The following is a 17424-nucleotide window of genomic DNA, read 5'->3' as shown; positions in this document are numbered from 1 at the left end:
TATTTGTCTTCAAATTTTGCTCTGTATCCACACACTAAAAAGTCCTTAAAAATCAATTTTAATGTAGAAGTTCTTACATCATTCTCTACCCTTTTATGATTTTTTCTAACTCCACTCTACTATTTTTCATATATAATGTCCTGAGCTACGTGCAGTATTTCCTGTGCAATACACAGTGATTTATTCTGTTGTAGGCAGGACAGGGCTGTGGTTAAGCAACCAGAGATTGTTTGATACTACCTGTGTTCCAATCTTGCCTCTAAGAGCCTCAATTCCCTCAACTGTTAAGGGGAGGTATATAATACCTACCTCACTGGGTTCGAATCCATGTGTAATGTCCTTACATAGCCCAGCACATAGTCACTGCTACCATGTTTACTGTTATTTTCTCAGACCCTCTCTCCCTCACCCCCCCAAATCTTCCTTGGCCATCAAAGATCCTGCAAATTTTTGGAAATTTCCCCCTCACAGATAAAGGGCCAATGACGTGTACATCCAGAGCCTTCTATCTTATATTTACGTTCATTTCCATAAATGTATTTCCTTCACTTTGGTTTCTCTCTCATATATTTTGGTTGTATGGTTTGCGATTTTACTTTCTATGGAAACTAAGGGTAAAGGCTCAGATTCATACTGATTCAACTCTAAGTTGAAAGAGGTCCCATGATCAAGTTATTCACAATGAAGGAAGAGGCAGTTCAGAGAATTTAGGTTATTTGGCTAGAATCACAAATGCTTCAAATTTCCTTGTTCAGATCACATAGTTCTAATTTACTCTTATAATTTGGATCAGGGTCCCAGTTTCTGTTACAGCTCCCTCATCCCTACGCCCTATTCCTGACAAATATCATCATGTACTTGTCCAAATAGCTAAAAGACAGTTAGGGAGGGGCTGATGTAAAGTTTCTAAATGTCTGAAGATACAGCTAGGTAATTGTGTAATTCTGTACATGCATAACAAAATTTTCATTTGCCTGCCTCACCAAGGTCAGCTTCAGAAGAATCACTTCATGAAGTTCAACAGAAGTTAATGTAATAGGATTTTTGGTAAATGTTAATGTTTTCCCAATATTTTATTATAATTATTTGATTACAAATATCACTGCTTTCTTTAATATTGAATACAGAAACATGTAATTACAAAGAGAATTAGCACAGACATGGAGATCTCTCTTCTATTAAAATATAGAAGGATTACACTCCCATGAGCATTGGTGGTTCAGTGGTAGAATTCTCGCCTGCCACGCGGGAGGCCCGGGTTCGATTCCCGGCCAATGCAATCAGGCTTTTTTTACTTTATTTTTCACCCCTGTAGGTTAAGTTCCCAAAGCAAGTTCAGTAACGATATCCAAAAGTTGACTTTATGCAAATGAAGACTAATGTACGGAGGGTAATTTCCGGTTTCACTTTTACTTACAACCACTGGAAAGGCCGTTTCTCTGAGTTTTGTTGTTTTGGCCTCACTTTTAAACTGTTATTGAGCACCCTATGATATGTAAGCAAAAGGTAGGTATAGTGCTCTAGAATAAAAAAAGAAAAGCAACGTCGGCTGTTTGGAGATGCCGGGGATTGAACCCGGGACCTCACACATGCGAAGCGCGCGCTCTACCACTGAGCTACATCCCCCAGCCGAGAAACCCTTTTCTGCTAAAGGCATTCATTCAGTCCTTTTCGCGCTGCTCAAATTACTAAGGTTTCTGAAGTTTACTTTGGTGAGTGCCTCTGCAGCACGTTTCTACCCTTCCCACCCTCGTCTGAAGCCGCTTCCTTGGTGCTTGGAGACCTGACGCAGCTAGCTTCTGGGACGCAGGCGAGACGAGCTTCCGAGCACTCCCGCCTGCGCCCCGAGCTCCCAGCGGGAGGCATGGGGCGCCCTGCCCCGCCGGGGTGGCGGGACGCTCGCGCGCTGAGCGCCCCAGGGCTGGGCGCCGCCGCGGCTTTACCGCGCAGGCGCGGGGGCCGAGAGGGCGCAGCCGCGGGGCAGCCGGCTCCACCCGGACTCGCAGTCGCAACCCAGGGCCCAGCACGCCCGCCGCTCCGCGCGGGGAGCGTCGCCCTGGTGCTCGCCGAGACCTGCTCCTGAAGTGGAGTGCTGGGACCTGTAGGTCCTTTACCTGTTCCCCCCAACCCCCGCCCCGCAATAAACCCACATCCCAGGTAAACGACCTGTTCACGCTAACTCCCCATCAACTGGGTTATGCAGGAGTTACTACAGCCACCTCTTGCAGGTGTAAATGATTTTGCAACGGGCTCTTCTTTTCCATAGGGACCAAACTGGAAAAAAAAATGACACCGCCACCCTCTCTGTAGCTTAATTATATATAAATGATGATAAAGTTGGGGCAGGGAATCTGCTCTGGACGAATTTTTCTGTTTGATATGTACACTTTGGATCCATCTGACTGATGGACATGTTAAGTTAGTAAAGTAAATCACTGAGCACCTCCTTTAATGTCCTCTGAATGCTCCCTAACCGCTAATCGCGCTCCCAGCCCCAAATGAAGAAATATATCCTGAGTCCTGTTGCCTTGGAAATTGTTTCTCTCCAGTTGTTTGGGTGCTAGATAATACAATGAGCTAACTTACATTCTAGTGGGATGATGTGTGTTTGACCCTTCCGGGTGCAGTTCAAACTGACACCACCCCAGACAAGCGAAGCCTCGGTGGTAGAAGCCTCAGGCACCCTGATGGGAGAGATTGGGTGTCTGGGGAGCTGGATCGCTGTCACTTCCAGCCGACCTGTACTGCAGACCCCAACAGGTAGCACAGTGAGGGCCTAGAATTTCTACTCCCTTCAGTTGCAGCAAAGTACCTCTCATAAATGAAATGGTCAGCACGCAAAAAAAAACAGAGTAGAAGTTTCAAAATAATTGTGAGTAACCCACAAACTTCATAATCAACTCTTGGATTAAAAATAAATAAGTTGCTGTGTTTGCTTACAGTAATTTAAACAAATAATGGCTCATAATCAGATTTTGTTTTTGACTAGAACAAGCCACATGCTGATCTAATACAATAATACAGAATGTCCAAAAAAACAAAAAAAACAAAAAAACAAACCACGTCAGTAGACAGCCATTAGGAGCTCTGCTCCAAGCCAGAACATTTCCAAACCAACCCCTAGATTCCATCCTAAGGCACTAGAAGAGGAATATGTTCAGTTGACTCTGAATTGGGAAACAGGGATAAAACCATTTCTCCACCCCTGAGTTTTTCACCAGGGCAAATTACAACTGTAGCATTTAGTTAATTGTAAAGGAAGTACATTGGCCTCTAGTGACCTCCCCTTACCGTCCTCTTTAGTAGCCCTCTCTCAAGTTAGGGCTTATTTCTCCATCACCTGAGGAAACTCCCTTTCTGGGACAATTCCCTTCTTTCTCAGGCAATTCTGAAATTTCAGAGCTAAGCCCAGAGAAGGCTCTTTTTAAATGCTCACTCCTATTCCATCATTCCAAGGCCTAAGTGCATTTGATAGAGAAAATGAAGCTCTACAGCCAACAGAGGGTATCCAGTTGATTTACTGGCCTGGTTTAACCCAAAAAAAAAGGCTTGGGGCGCCTGGGTGGCACAGCAGTTAAGCATCTGCCTTCGGCTCAGGGCGTGATCCCGGCGTTCTGGGATCGAGCCCCACATCAGGCTCCTCCGCTATGAGCCTGCTTCTTCCTCCCCCACTCCCCCTGCTTGTGTTCCCTCTCTTGCTGGCTGTCTCTATCTCTGTCGAATAAGTAAATAAAATCTTTAAAAAAAAAAAAAAAAAGGCTCTCACTCACTGGGTTTTTTCAGCCACTGTGGTTGATGGGAAAGGTGAATAGGAGGCACACTTTTGGATTAGGGGGTCTTTTCAGGAAAACTTGGATCGCATATGCTTTATGCATATAAAACTGCGCCAACTTTGTTCACAGATGAAGAGAGGCTGGCCAAATGTCCAAAATTAGAGTATAAAAAACCTCAGTTCTATCTTCTACCCTCCATTTCTCATTTCTCTTGGTTGGGGACAAATTTCCCCTTCTCAGTCTTCCTCTTCTCTGTCTCTCACACACACACACACACATCATTCACAAGGACTGACCCCAGGCTCCCACTTTGAAGCAGTTGACGTGTATCTCTGGCTGTGCTTCCGCCTTCCCTTTCACATTCTCGCGTCAGCTCTTGGCACTGTGGCCAGCAGGTACAGAGCACGTTTCCCTCAGAGCTGACTGTGAGCTAAGGTGTTTATTCCCAGGTCAAGCAGCAGTTCTTACGCCTGACTGCACATTAGAATTACTGGCAGAGCCTTTGAAAAATGCTAATGCTTGCTAGAGCCCAACCCCAAACCAATTAAATCAGAATCTCTAGGAATGGGCCCAGGCATCAGTATCTTTTTTAAATTTCAGATGATTCCCATGTGCAGCTAAGCCTGGGGACTGCTGCTTGAGGGCTGTTTGCATGTCAACAAGAGGTGACCAGTGATGGTATTTAATTAAACCTACTCTTTTAATCATTTTGCAGTATATACATGTACCAAATCATTATGTCGTACACCTTAAATGAATACAATGTTATATAGTAATTATATCTCAATAAAACTGAAGGAGAAAAACAAGAGAGGTCTATTACTAGCCCAGTGGTTCTTGACCTTGGCTGCATATTGGAAGTATCTGGCAAGCTTTAGGAAAAAATTCTGATGCTTGAATCCCATTTTCAAATATACTCATTTGACCATTCCGACCCATTCTTGGCATGAGATCTTTACAAGGCTTCCCAGGTGGCCCTATATGCAGCCAAAGCAGAGAACCACTGCATTAGAGTTCACCCTTTCTCAGGTTCTCCACCCTGCTGTGTGAGCAGTCAAGCCTGTCATAACTCTGAAAGCAGAGGACTCCAGAGCCCCCCACACTTGGGAATTGGTGTTGCTAGAGGATGAAAAGAAGCTGACTCATTCCAACTTCTCTTCCCTATTTTCCTTCATCTAAAATAAAACTGGTGAAGGCAGGTGTTCAAGCGCTAAAAACAAGCATTTCTGAACCTCATATATCCCGTCTCCTATGGGTGAGGCATCTCTGCTGCTTTGCTAGCCGTTAGAAAAGCCCAAGGGGGAATAGGAAAGGGGTGGGAGAAGAGTAATCTGAACTTGGCACCTGGGAATGCCCACTGCTTGTGTCTTCCTAGATGAAAATAAGACTAGATTGCTTTACTCAACACCTAAAGGAATAGACAGTGCTTTGAAATATATATTATGTTATTCCTCAAGATCATAACTATTAGTAATTCTTCATCACCACAGTTAATTATCATTAATAACAACCTGAGGGCCAAAAAAGCTACTGGTTACATTTAATTCAGAGAAAGTTAATAAACATTACTCTTTTCAATAAGTATCCCAAAGTGAAAAATTATAGTGATCATGATTCGCATTTAGAATCAGAAGTATTTATTGAACAGTAACTTAGATCCTACTTAGAAAGATGCAAATTCTATAATTTAGATTCTGGTTACAAATAGATGGAAACAGAAGGAGGTACATATTTAAGATGACATTTAAAGAAGAGATGTTAGAAAAAGCCCATACTTCTGGAAACTATCAATGGTCAGTCAGTTTAAGAAAGGGTGTTTTAAGACAGGAAGGAGAAAAAAAAAACATCTATATGGGGTCTGAAAGATTTTTCCAAATTCAGATGATCTATTCATAATAGATTTTGTAGTCTTATAGTACTGGCCTATTCACAAAAGCTGGAAATAGGATACGTATTTTCTTATGGTGTTCTCAGAGGTCTTATTTTGCCAACTAGCTCACCTCTTGAGATTAGGTATTGTATATTATTCTATATGAATTGTCCATAGCACCAGCAGTCACTAAATTCTTAACAGGCATATAATGCATGCTGACTTACAATTTCAAGTGGGAAACTGCTTTTTTTTTTTTCTAAAAATAAAAAGTGTTTAAGGGTAAATGGGAGTAAGGGATTCTACTGGGGTAGCGAAGATATTCTAAAAGATTCTAAAATTGGATTATTATGATGCTTACACAACTCAGCAAAATTACCAAAAATTACTTAATTGTACAGTTAAAATGTGTGAATTTTATGGTATGTAAATTATGCCTCAATAAAGTTTTAAAAAGGGGAGGTCCATAAGGGAATGGAACATGTTAACGGTGGAATGGGATGTGCCAGAGGGATATTACACATGCAGACTGCATAACTAATCCGAAAAGAAAAAAGATGGTACCCAAAAGAGATGGAAAATGGTGGATGAAAGCAATGAATATAGAAGGAAAGTATTAAATAGTTGTCATATCCATAGGGCGTCTACAGTCTCCAATAACTACTACAAGAATATGGAGCACAAGCTATGTGCTGAGAGCTAAACAAAGCACAGGCGAACACAGATATAAATTGCGATACAACCTGATGAATTCTATAACGGAGTTTTGCATGGAGTATTGAAGGAAGAAACAAACAAAAACATTTAAACTTGTCTACGTTCACATAGGTACAGATGTTGAAAGCAGAAGTCAAACCAAGCGTATCTCACCCTTCAATCTGTATCTCTAGGCTGAATAAATGTTTTCTATGCATGTGCCACAGACTGCTGTTCTCCTTCCTATAATAAATCTTCTGACTTTTAGCTACATATATGAGCACCAGAAAAAATGACATTCCTACCCTCCTGAGCAGTAGCGTGAGGGAACAGGCACATCTTCCTCCTTTTAGGACATGTCCCAGAGTTTGTAAACAAACATTATTTCCCCTCCAATCCTATTAGTAGAACTTACTCTTATGACTAAATCCTAAATCTGGCTAAGTGGGGGTTGGAGAAAAGTAAAGGGTAAAACTTAATGTCCACACTTGGGTAGGCGGGAGCAGCTTGGATCCCAATAGCTGTGTAGTCACCCTGTGCTCTCTGCATCTAGACTTTTGTAAGAGAGGAAGAAGCTTTCTTCATGCTTAAGCCACTTTATTTGGAGCCTCTCTTTCTCACCATAGAACTTAAATTCCAATTAATGAAAAGAATGATTCTTTCTAGAACATAGGTTAAGGATATAGACTTATGTGGCCCATATGTCTTTGATGAGAAGCAGTATTGTCAGTCTTGTAACACTAGGCTGGGGCTTTCTTGGCCTTGCCAATAAGGTCAGGATTAGACAAGTAGAATGACAGCCAGCAATTATCTTTTTCATTAATTCTAGGTATAGAAAGGATATAGAACTTTGCTGCTTATTTATTACCAAAAGGGAAAGGGAGATAAAAGCAACAACACCAAATGAGATACTCTTTCTCAGTAGGTCCTCTGTATTTTAACTATCCTTAAAGGATTGGAGAAGCCATAGCTTTCCCCCTGGATTCAGACATTCAGGTCCCAAAGATTGTACTTCATGCTGCTCCCCTCCAATTCCAAACTTTTGTTATTATGTTACCAACTCCTTAAGAAGGGAGGAACAGGATGTAAATGTTAACTGGTATCCAAAATGCTCATATTTCTTGTCTCTCTTGACTAACAAAGCAGATGCCAACTATGACATTGCCCTTAACCTCACTTGGGAAACTAAAAGTTCTCCCCCGATGTACAAAAAGGCAGAAAGGATAATAAGAATGCCTCTACCCTTAACAACATTTAGATAAATGTGTGGACTGCCAGGAAAAACTACATAGCTCTTCAAGAAAAATTACATATATACTTATATGTATATATATTTGTGTATATATAATGATAATATGTAATATATAATACATATATACTTTAAGAATTCTGTATGTGTTTATAAAGGTAAAATATTTCTGATGTTAACTCACTAAGTGTTGACTGACTTAGGGAGATATTGGAAATAAGGATTATGAGAGAAGGAGGTGTCAAAGACTCCCAGTGCTCTGGTTTAAACAATTATATGCATGATAGTGTCATTCAATAAAAGAGAATACATTGGAGGGACAGTAAACTTTATAGGGGGTCATTAATTCTATTTTTGTTGTTGTTGTTGTTGTTGTTCAATTTGAGGTAAAGTCATCTCTCCAAAGGGAGATCTTGAGTAGATATTTAGACACTGGATTTGGAGATGACAGGTCTGGCATTGAAATACATACTTGAGAAACATCGGTATAGAGACTGTAAAGTCAGGGACTGGATGGGACTAATTAGGGAGAGAGCAGAGAATGAGACAAAGGGGACTGAAGATCTACTTTCAGGAACTCTAATATGTAAAGACTGAGAAAGGAGAATGAAAAGGAATAGCCAGGGAGACGGGAGGAAAAGCACAGGAATAAGGTGTCAAGGATCCCAGTGGGAAAACAATGTATTGGAAGGGAGTTTCAAATACTTAAATATTTAAAATACTGTCACTTGTGAAATCAGGTATGCCATCCAAGATTTAAAATGTCCATTAAGAGGGATGCCTGGGTGGCTCAGTCAGTTAGGCATCTGCCTTCAGTGCAGATCATGATCCTAGGGTCCTGGGATTGAGTCCTGCATTGGGCTCCTTGCTCTGCAGGGAGCCTGCTTCTCCCTCTGCTTACCACTCTGCTTGCTTGTGCTCTCTCTCTCTCTCTCTGACAAATAAATCAATAAAATCTTTTTTTAAAAAATGTCCATTAGATTTAGTGACATGGAAGTCATTGGTTGACATTAATAACAGTTATTTCACTACAAAATTGAATGTTAATTCTTTTAATATATGCTATGCAATTCAGTTACTCTCTGTGGAAAGTTTTCCTGTCTTTCTTCTAGCAAAAGAGCTGTTTCATGCTCTTTACCTTTTAATACCGACCTTAAATAAACTATTTTTTCTGAACCAAATTCATCTGGAAACTAATGAGGTCCAAAGAATCAAAAAAGGACAGGAGACACAAATCCTTTAAAATCACAGGAGAATTTACAAATAAGAAAGATTCTCTTTTTTCTTTTCTGGTACTAAAAAACATTACATCTATTCGTTTACTCATTCATTTATTCAATGCACATATACTGATCACCTACCATATAATATGCACTATGTTCAGAGTTAAGGATAAAAAAGTGACAAAGTTCGTGCTGCCCCTGTTCTGACTGTACTTCGGGTCCAGCGGGGAGGCCACCAAATATAAAGAAAGTATCAATAGTGTAATGAAGGATATGGTGGAAGAAACTAAGAGTTCCATATGAATACACAGAAGGAACCCTTCACCCAGTTCTAGGAGATGAAAGAAGGTTTCTGGGGAGGCCTGAAGTTCGAGCAGCAGTTAGCCTATCGGGGATGAGTAGGGATAGAGGGATGAAGAGCATTCTAATCAGAAGAAACAGAATATGCAACAGCCTAGAAGTCGAGAAGATCATAATGGCTTGAAGGAACAAAACTAAATTTAGTGGGGAGGGTGTATGCTGTACTGTGGAGCATGAAAAGGAAGAGCTGAAGATGGAAAGTAGGCAAGGGCCTTGTAAATACCAGAAATGCTCAGAGCTCTGTGAGAAACCATGCAGAGTTCTACACATAATTTTAGAAGAATTATTCTGGCTGTAGTATATAGAACATATGGGAAGGGCCGCAATAAGAAGCAAGAAAACCACTGGAAGCTTCCTCCTGGCATCAGAAAAGAAATGGTGGACTTAGGCAAGAGATAAGGATCTAAAGCTTCACTGTCCAATATGGTAGCCATCCGCAACATATGTCTATTGAAATGTGGCTAATCTAAAGTGAGAGTGCAAACTATCTCAGTAATAATCTTTTATCATGACTACGTGTTGAAATGATAACAATTTTTAATATCTTGGATTAAATAAAATATATTATTAAAATTAATTTCATTGTTTCTTTTTACTTTTGTGGGTACTAGAAAATTGAAAATTTTACACACTGGACTCACATCACATTTCTATTGGACAAAACTGAATTAGAGCCTTTGTATTGGGAATGGCTAAAATTGAATAAACAAAGAGCTATTGAGGCAGGACTTGCATATCAGTTGGATATAGAAGAGAAGGAAAAGGAAGGAATAAATGATGATTCCAAAGCTTCTAATTTGAACAACTCAATGAAAGAATGGTACACTGAAGAGCGCCTAGGGATATGAAAGCCCTTTTCGCTTTGTTTTTATTTTAAGATAGAAGAAGATTCAGTATGTTTTATTGAAAATATGAAGGAAGAGAAGAAAACAACAAAGATTTGTGAAAAGTACTTGAAGTGTCACCCTTAAGTAAAAGAGAGACATACCTATCGTATGGTAGCAAAAGAAAAGCAGGGAAGGATGGGTTCTGGGATATGGTTAATTTCATAGATTTGGAGATAGTAAATTGAAGACATTTCCATGAAAAATGCTTCAATTTTCACTGTGAAGAAGAAAGTTCATCTACTTGGTCTCAGGGCCAAGATACTGACTTTAAAGTTTTGATGAAAATGGGAAAATTCTAAAGGAGATGGAAGGATTCCAGGCAGCATTAAGACCAAGATGAGGTCGGAGAGAGGACTGCAGAGAGCTGCTGGCCCACAGTAGGCACAGAGAAAGGGGAATGCCAGATTGCCTGAGGAGAGATTCCATAAGGTGCCTTCAACAAAAGGACAATGGGGCCAGGAAGTTCGGAAATCCATAAGGGTAGGAACTGAAGAAATAAACATAAAATCTCAGAGTTTTCCTGAAAGGAAGTGAAGAGAAGAATGGGTCGACCAGATGCTTGCAGAATTCCTTGATGTCAAATTGAGAGAGCTGTGGTCAGTGGGATCTGTGAATTAATATTTCAAATATTTCAAAGTCAGGGTGATGACATTGCCCTGGGAGTGGATATGTAAGATGGAGTGGAGATGAAGGTTAATACAGCTATGATCAAGGAATTGAGAGGCTTTAGATATTCACAGGGACATTAATTCACCTCAGGAAAATAGTGGGGTCTGGGTGAAGCAGGCAGTGAGCCAGAAGCATGTCTTTAAGGAATGAGGGGGTGGGTGGGTTAGTGACAGGAGGGAAGTAGATTTATAGCATAGTAATTATCCAATACATGTTAGTTTCTTTTAACAGTTCACATACAAATTAATAAATGATCCTATTTTGTACTTTCACATTAAAATAATGTTCCATCCTTTTCTCCACAAACACATGGAGACACAATATATGTCTCCTTTCTCTCTCTCTCTCTCTCTCTCTCCACACACACAGACACACACTCTCACATATGCTCCTCCCTGCTGATACACATTAATCCAATTTTTAGACAAAACTGACAGAGAATTGGGGATTAAGCAAGAAAGCATATAGGAAATTCCTTTGTGGCCTGTTAAATGCTCATGTAAGTTATCTGAGGGGACACGTCACCTAACTCCAGTAAAAATTTATCCTGGTTCCAACAATACTAATAATATTTGCATTAAAAGGGGGGAATTAAGATTTGGGTCAAATTTATGATTTCTGAAGGAAGGCTACTTGTTTATTGATTATTGGTTATTCTGAACTTTGGTGGGATTTCTTTTCTTGGTTAGGGTAAGCACCAAAACACATCATCTCTTAGTTTTCCTTAAAAAAATGTGGACTTTGGGTCATCTCACTGGAGTCACCTGATATGTTTGTTTAAGCAACAGTTGCCTGGACTTAGCATCTAAAGATTCTGCCCTTTGGGCTGAGACTCAAGTACCCAGAGCCCAGCCGAAGCTACACACACTAACATTTTTTATAACCACTTTGTTGAGATATAATTCCCATATCATATAATTCACCCACTTAAAGGCCACAACTCATTGGGTTTTGTATATTTGCAAAGTTGTGCAACCATCACCATAAAATATGAGATCTGTTGGGTTAGGTAAAAGTTTTATGGACGTGGAGACTGCTCTGTGGTTAATGTATAAAGAATCCCTCCCCAAACCCAAGTATAAAAATAGATAAAAGACAAAATCATTGCACTGTACCAAACTGCTCTGCTTTCTGAGAGCTGAGGGATTTCTGCTAAACATATTTCTTCTATTTTACAAAAGGGTTAGGGGATACTATAGAGAAAATGCAAATGGTGCATAACTAAAGGAGTGTGGAATTTTCCTCTTCCCTGAAAATCTGGCAAGCCCTGGCCTTCTCTTTCCAGCCTTTGTAAGGGGAAAGAATCATGATCAGGCTAAGGTTCCCCAGCTCCTCTTAAGGCCTACTTTCTGATCTATAGATCTCTTTCTCTTCTTAAGAATTCAGGATCAATGCAACTTCCTAATATCTTTAGACAGAGCATGTCTCTAAAAGCTTATTGACATTTTCAGTTTGTCAGTTTCCAGAACTCCATTGTTGACTCAGTTCCATCTCTGTTTAATTAGAGGGGAAAGACTTTTAAACAAAAACACTTCATTGTTTCTGTAAACGGTAACATAAATGGTAAGGTATGAGCCAGAAACACCCAAGGCTTTAGAAGGAGTCACAACACTATTCAGGCTGGTGTTTTAGATATTTTGCAAAGTGCTTTCCTTATTCTGTGGGGAATAAAATGTTTTGGAGAAGCATATTGGAGAAGCTAGGTAAGCTGCTTTTCTAGTTTTCACAGACAGGGTTTCTCATTTAGTGTACAGTGTGGTAAATTTCTTAAGCATCATATTCACTTAAGAGAATTATATATATATTATTTATTTTATCTATTATGTAATATTTTATTTATAATATATATCATATATTATTATACACATTATATACTCTCTTCCCTTCTAACGGAACTAATAGTCACTCGAAGGAGGTCATATCAACAACAACTGAGTTTGATCATGAGGACAAAAACAACAACAAAAAACCCATAAATTCTTCCAGAGGGCTTAGACCAAGAGTTCCTTTTTATAGATGAGAAACTAAGGTTCAGAGAGGTTTGTAACTTTGAATTAGAACACACTTCTCTGCTTTCCTTAAAGTAGGTGGTCACACCTTTAGAGCACATAATCTTGAATTAAAGGTAAGAACTCAATTAAATATAATTTTCAGGGTGAAACCCTAAAAGCTGTAACGAAGTAAGTCCTAGTCTCTGTTAATAGTTGAGTATTATATTTTCAAGATCACGACCTTAAAATGAAAGCAGGGTACAAATTATGTTTTAAACTTGGTTATTTTCCATGATGTCAAGACAAAACCAGAGAGCAAGTCACGCTTTAAAGCTGGTTGTTTCGCTGTGCTGTACACAAAGATTGTCAATTCAGTAGAAAGCTCAGCTCAAACCATCGACGAATGGTTTCCAAATGCCAGAGACCTCTGTCTGGGAACATTTTTCAAACCGCTGGTAATATTGCCACATATAGATCCCATCCAGGTTTAAAGCATAGGCCCCCCCAATATCATCCTTGTTTATAAGTCTGGAAGCTGCCCCTAGTTCCAGGAAATACTCTGTCATCATGCAGTTGACAATTTTTGGTTGCCATCAACCACGTCACAAACTTAACACTCAGTTTTCCCAGTCAGTCTTTCCAGGGACCCAACTCACCTCTCTGTTTGGGTTTCCATGCTGACATTTAGAAAAACAACAGTCACTCGACTCATAAAGCCCTTTCTCATGTTCGTACTAATTTTAATATTGACTTTCTCCTAAAAGCTCCAAAATATTTTAAGGTTTTTTTTTTTCCTTTTTTTGCAAGATTGAGCTTCCAACTTGTGTTTTTTTAAGTGCTTCCAAATTTTTTCTTAACATATGTTGCACGAAGTCTGTCCTATGAACAGAACCCACTCCTCTTCCACATAGCATAAAAATCCGAAGATTTAGCCTTTCAGAGAGCATTTCTAGGTTGTACCATTCATTTCAGCTTTGTGTTTAGCTCAGATCAATTTGTTTAGATTAGGTTCTCCCAAGTCACTTTATCTGTGATCATCAAAGATTCTGAGTTCAAACCCATTTCTGGAACACCCAATTTAATGTATCTGGATGAGGATACATTTCTTTATACCTGTGAGGGAAGTGAAAGATTTTTTTTTTTTTTGATGAACAAAGCAGTATAACATTTGATCCTAACATTTTTGAACAGCTCTCCTTTGCTTTCACCTTCCACTCAGGAAACTCTATTTAAAATTATAGGATTGGATAAATATGTATATCAAATTAAGAATTTTAGAGAAGTATAATTGTGTGTAATTAAGCACTTTGATGCTGGAATCAGATTGCCTGGGACTGGATCTTAGTTCTACATCCTACCTGTACAACCTTGAGAAAGTTACTATTCTTTCTGCACCTTAATTTTTTTTAAAGATTTTATTTATTTATTTATTTGAGAGAGAGAGAGCACGCACAAGCAGGGGAAGCAGCAGAGGGAGAGGGAAAAGAGACTCCTGGCTGAGCAGGGAGCCCAATGCCAGGCTCGATCCCAGGACCGCCACCCAGGCGCCCCTGCACCTTAATTGTTTTTAATAATATTTTTTTTATGATATTATGTTAGTCACCATACAGTACATCCCTAGTTTTTGATGTAAAGTTCCATGATTCATTACTTGCGTATAACACCCAGTGCACCATGCAATACGTGCCCTCCTTAATACCCATCACCAGCCTATCCCATTCCCCCACCCCCCTCCCCCCTGAAGCCCTCAGTTAAATAGTAATGATAAAGGCTAAATGGAGATTGAATAGTAAATATATGCAAAGCACTTAGAACTATGCCTGTCACATAGAAGTAATATATGTTAGCCATATATATACATATGTATATATATATATATATATACACATATATATATATAAATTCATTTGATTGAATAAAATTTATAGATCAGTTACCAGGAATATAGATGCCATAGATTTTGGAGGCTATGCACATGAGATCCACAGCATACAGAAATAGGATAATTCTGGGAGAAATTTGAGAGAGATTCCTTATTTTTTACTTACTATTTTGAATTTTTACTTTTTTTGTGTGTGTGGTTTTTTTAAAGATTTTATTTATTTGAGAGAGAGAGAGAGAGCACAAGCAGGGGGAGTGGCAGATGCAGAGGGAGAAGCAGATTCCCCACTGAGCAGGGAGCCTGAAGCGGAACTCGATCACAGGACCCTGGGATCATGACCTAGGGGAAGTCAGACACTTAACCAACTGAGTCACCCAGGTGCCCCTATTTGATTGCTCTATTTCTTATTGCCTTGAATAATTTTATATATGCCTTTAATTTCAACTTGCATCATAAAATAATAATCCTGTAGTAGGAGGTATTTAAAGATTCTTCTGTGGCTGTTATTTGTGATTAAATTCAGTTTTGATATACATTTCATCATGAGGTTAGGATTTGAATGAAAACTTTTCCAAATGATTTAGATTAATCTGAGCCATCACACTCCTGGAATTCTTCCATGAGAAAGGTACAGAAAAGACCAGAGAAGTCTGCTGAGGAGCAATTTGGGAGAGGGCAGGAGGGTTGCTTGCTCCCACCCATCAGGAAGGCGGTTCATAAACACCAACCAGATCTCTCGCAGGCTTGGGGCAAGGCCAGAAGCTGAAACAAATATTTAGAGTGTAATTCAGGATGATTGATTCTTTATTTACTTTGTTTTGGTTAGGTAAAGTCAATGACCCAGGCATTACATAGATGTTTCTACTTACAAGTTTAGTTGATGGTTATTGAAATACTCAAGCTACTTACAGGACTTCACTTGTTCATTAAAGGAACTGTCAGAGACCATGATCAAAAAATTCTCCATTGGAGAATGGAGGTCAAGCAGATTAAAATCTTCAGTAGGGATAACATACAGGGCAATTTAATATATATATATTAAATATATATATATGTATAATATATATTTAATATATATGTGTGTGTGTGTATGTATATGTGTATATATAATATATATGTGTGTGTATATGTGTGTGTGTATATATAATATATGTGTGTATATGTATATGTGTGTGTGTATATATAATATATATGTGTGTGTATATGTGTGTGTGTGTGTATATATAATATATGTGTGTGTGTGTATATATATATATATATATATATATATATATATATATATATATATATATATATTAGTTCCAGGAAATACTTTGTCATCATGCACTTGACAAGTTTTGGTTGCCATCAACCACGTCACAAACTTAACACTCAATTTTCCCAGTCAGTCTTTCCAGGGACCACACATATACACACACCCTGAGAATATAAAGAGAATAGTGACGCCCCTAAAACTTCAGTGCCTCAATAATGATGAAGACTCTCTTAGGGTACATGAATCCAAATCTGTCATGTTCTGTGCAGAGAATTTAGCAATTCATTTGCTGTCTGATGTTATTCTCCAGTCCTGCTATCCAGGTAAATCCCACCTTCCTGAGCAGGTTTCAGCACTTGCATTATATTGAACTGTGATTCAACTGTACTACAGCTTCACAACAGGCATCCTAGCCCTGACCTCAAACTCTCAAGACGTTGTCAAATACGCTATTGGCAGTACCATGGAGACATCGGCAATGGGCCTCCCAAAGGCAAATATTCTGCATACGCTCGATTACAATCCACGCCTCTAGATAAGAAGTTCCCAACTAAGGCCAGAGGTCAGACAGTCTGCTCTGGGAGACCAGAGGAATATGCAGTGGTAGGAGGAAGGCCACTGTGACTCCTAGCTTAAATGTATGCTCTGCTATCAACACACACAACCCACAGATCATCCACACTCCGTCTTTCAAGCTAACTTTGGGGCTTGGCTCCACGAATATAAAAATGAATGACATCTGGTCCTGCCTTTAAGGACTGTTTAGCTCATAAAAATAACACCCGAAACAACAGCACTAGGAAGAAACAAAATAGAACTTGTGATTTGAATAGAGAACTTCTCCAAAGTGAAAAGAAGGTGAAAAGTGGAAAAGATAATTACATCAGATGAAATAGTTTTTTTTTGTCTATAAAATGGCCAAGTAGGATTTTAACAACGTCCACTCTCTGTAATAAAATCTAAAGCTCCACACATATGTCAGCTCCTACAAAAAGGGTAAACACTAGCCTTTACAGCTTTGACATTCTGAAATAAGGAGGGTAAATCAGTTACATAGACTTAAACAATTTTGAAGTAAGAAATTTCCAGATAATTAAGTGATTCAGCTTTTAACCAGCCTTTAATTTATAATCCCACTTGTGAATCCATAGAGGATCTCATTTAAAAATTAAGACAGCTTTTAATTAGGACAGATCATTAAGCAGGACAATTTGTATTTATACAAAGAACCCTTGATTATAACATTGTTCCATATTTTAGTCTAATCTCAGAACTGTGTCAATATGTATGTTAAAGTAACTTTCACTGTTTATTATTTTTAGACTATTAATAGCGTATGACCCAAATTTATTTACATTTATGATTTCAAGATAAAAAAGTCTCAGAAGCACATAGGCAGGCTCTATAGAAAGGAACAAAAGGTCAGCTTCATGAAATGCCTGCATAACACCACTTTCCCCACACAAGGTGGAAACATCTAAAGAGATTTAAAGAAAAAAGTAACTAAAAATTTTTATATGTGCATAAGGTGTCTTTTAGGCATGAGGGCAAAGAAAGGGATTCTTGGAT

General features: G+C 39.0%; 2 non-coding genes across 2 annotated transcripts; one reads left to right on the top strand and one right to left on the bottom strand.

Annotated features, from left to right (window-relative positions):
- Positions 1 to 1208: 1208 nt before the first annotated feature.
- Positions 1209 to 1279, top strand: TRNAG-GCC (transfer RNA glycine (anticodon GCC)). Its single transcript has one exon. It is a non-coding gene; the product is annotated as a tRNA-Gly (tRNA).
- Positions 1280 to 1554: 275 nt separating this feature from the next.
- TRNAA-CGC (transfer RNA alanine (anticodon CGC)) lies at positions 1555 to 1626 on the bottom strand. The gene has a single exon. It is a non-coding gene; the product is annotated as a tRNA-Ala (tRNA).
- Between the last annotated feature and the right edge of the window lie 15798 nt (positions 1627 to 17424).

This window comes from Ursus arctos, unplaced genomic scaffold (assembly GCF_023065955.2).
Source record: "Ursus arctos isolate Adak ecotype North America unplaced genomic scaffold, UrsArc2.0 scaffold_1, whole genome shotgun sequence".
Lineage (NCBI taxonomy): Eukaryota > Metazoa > Chordata > Mammalia > Carnivora > Ursidae > Ursus > Ursus arctos.
This window is presented reverse-complemented; position numbering and strand designations above follow the sequence as displayed.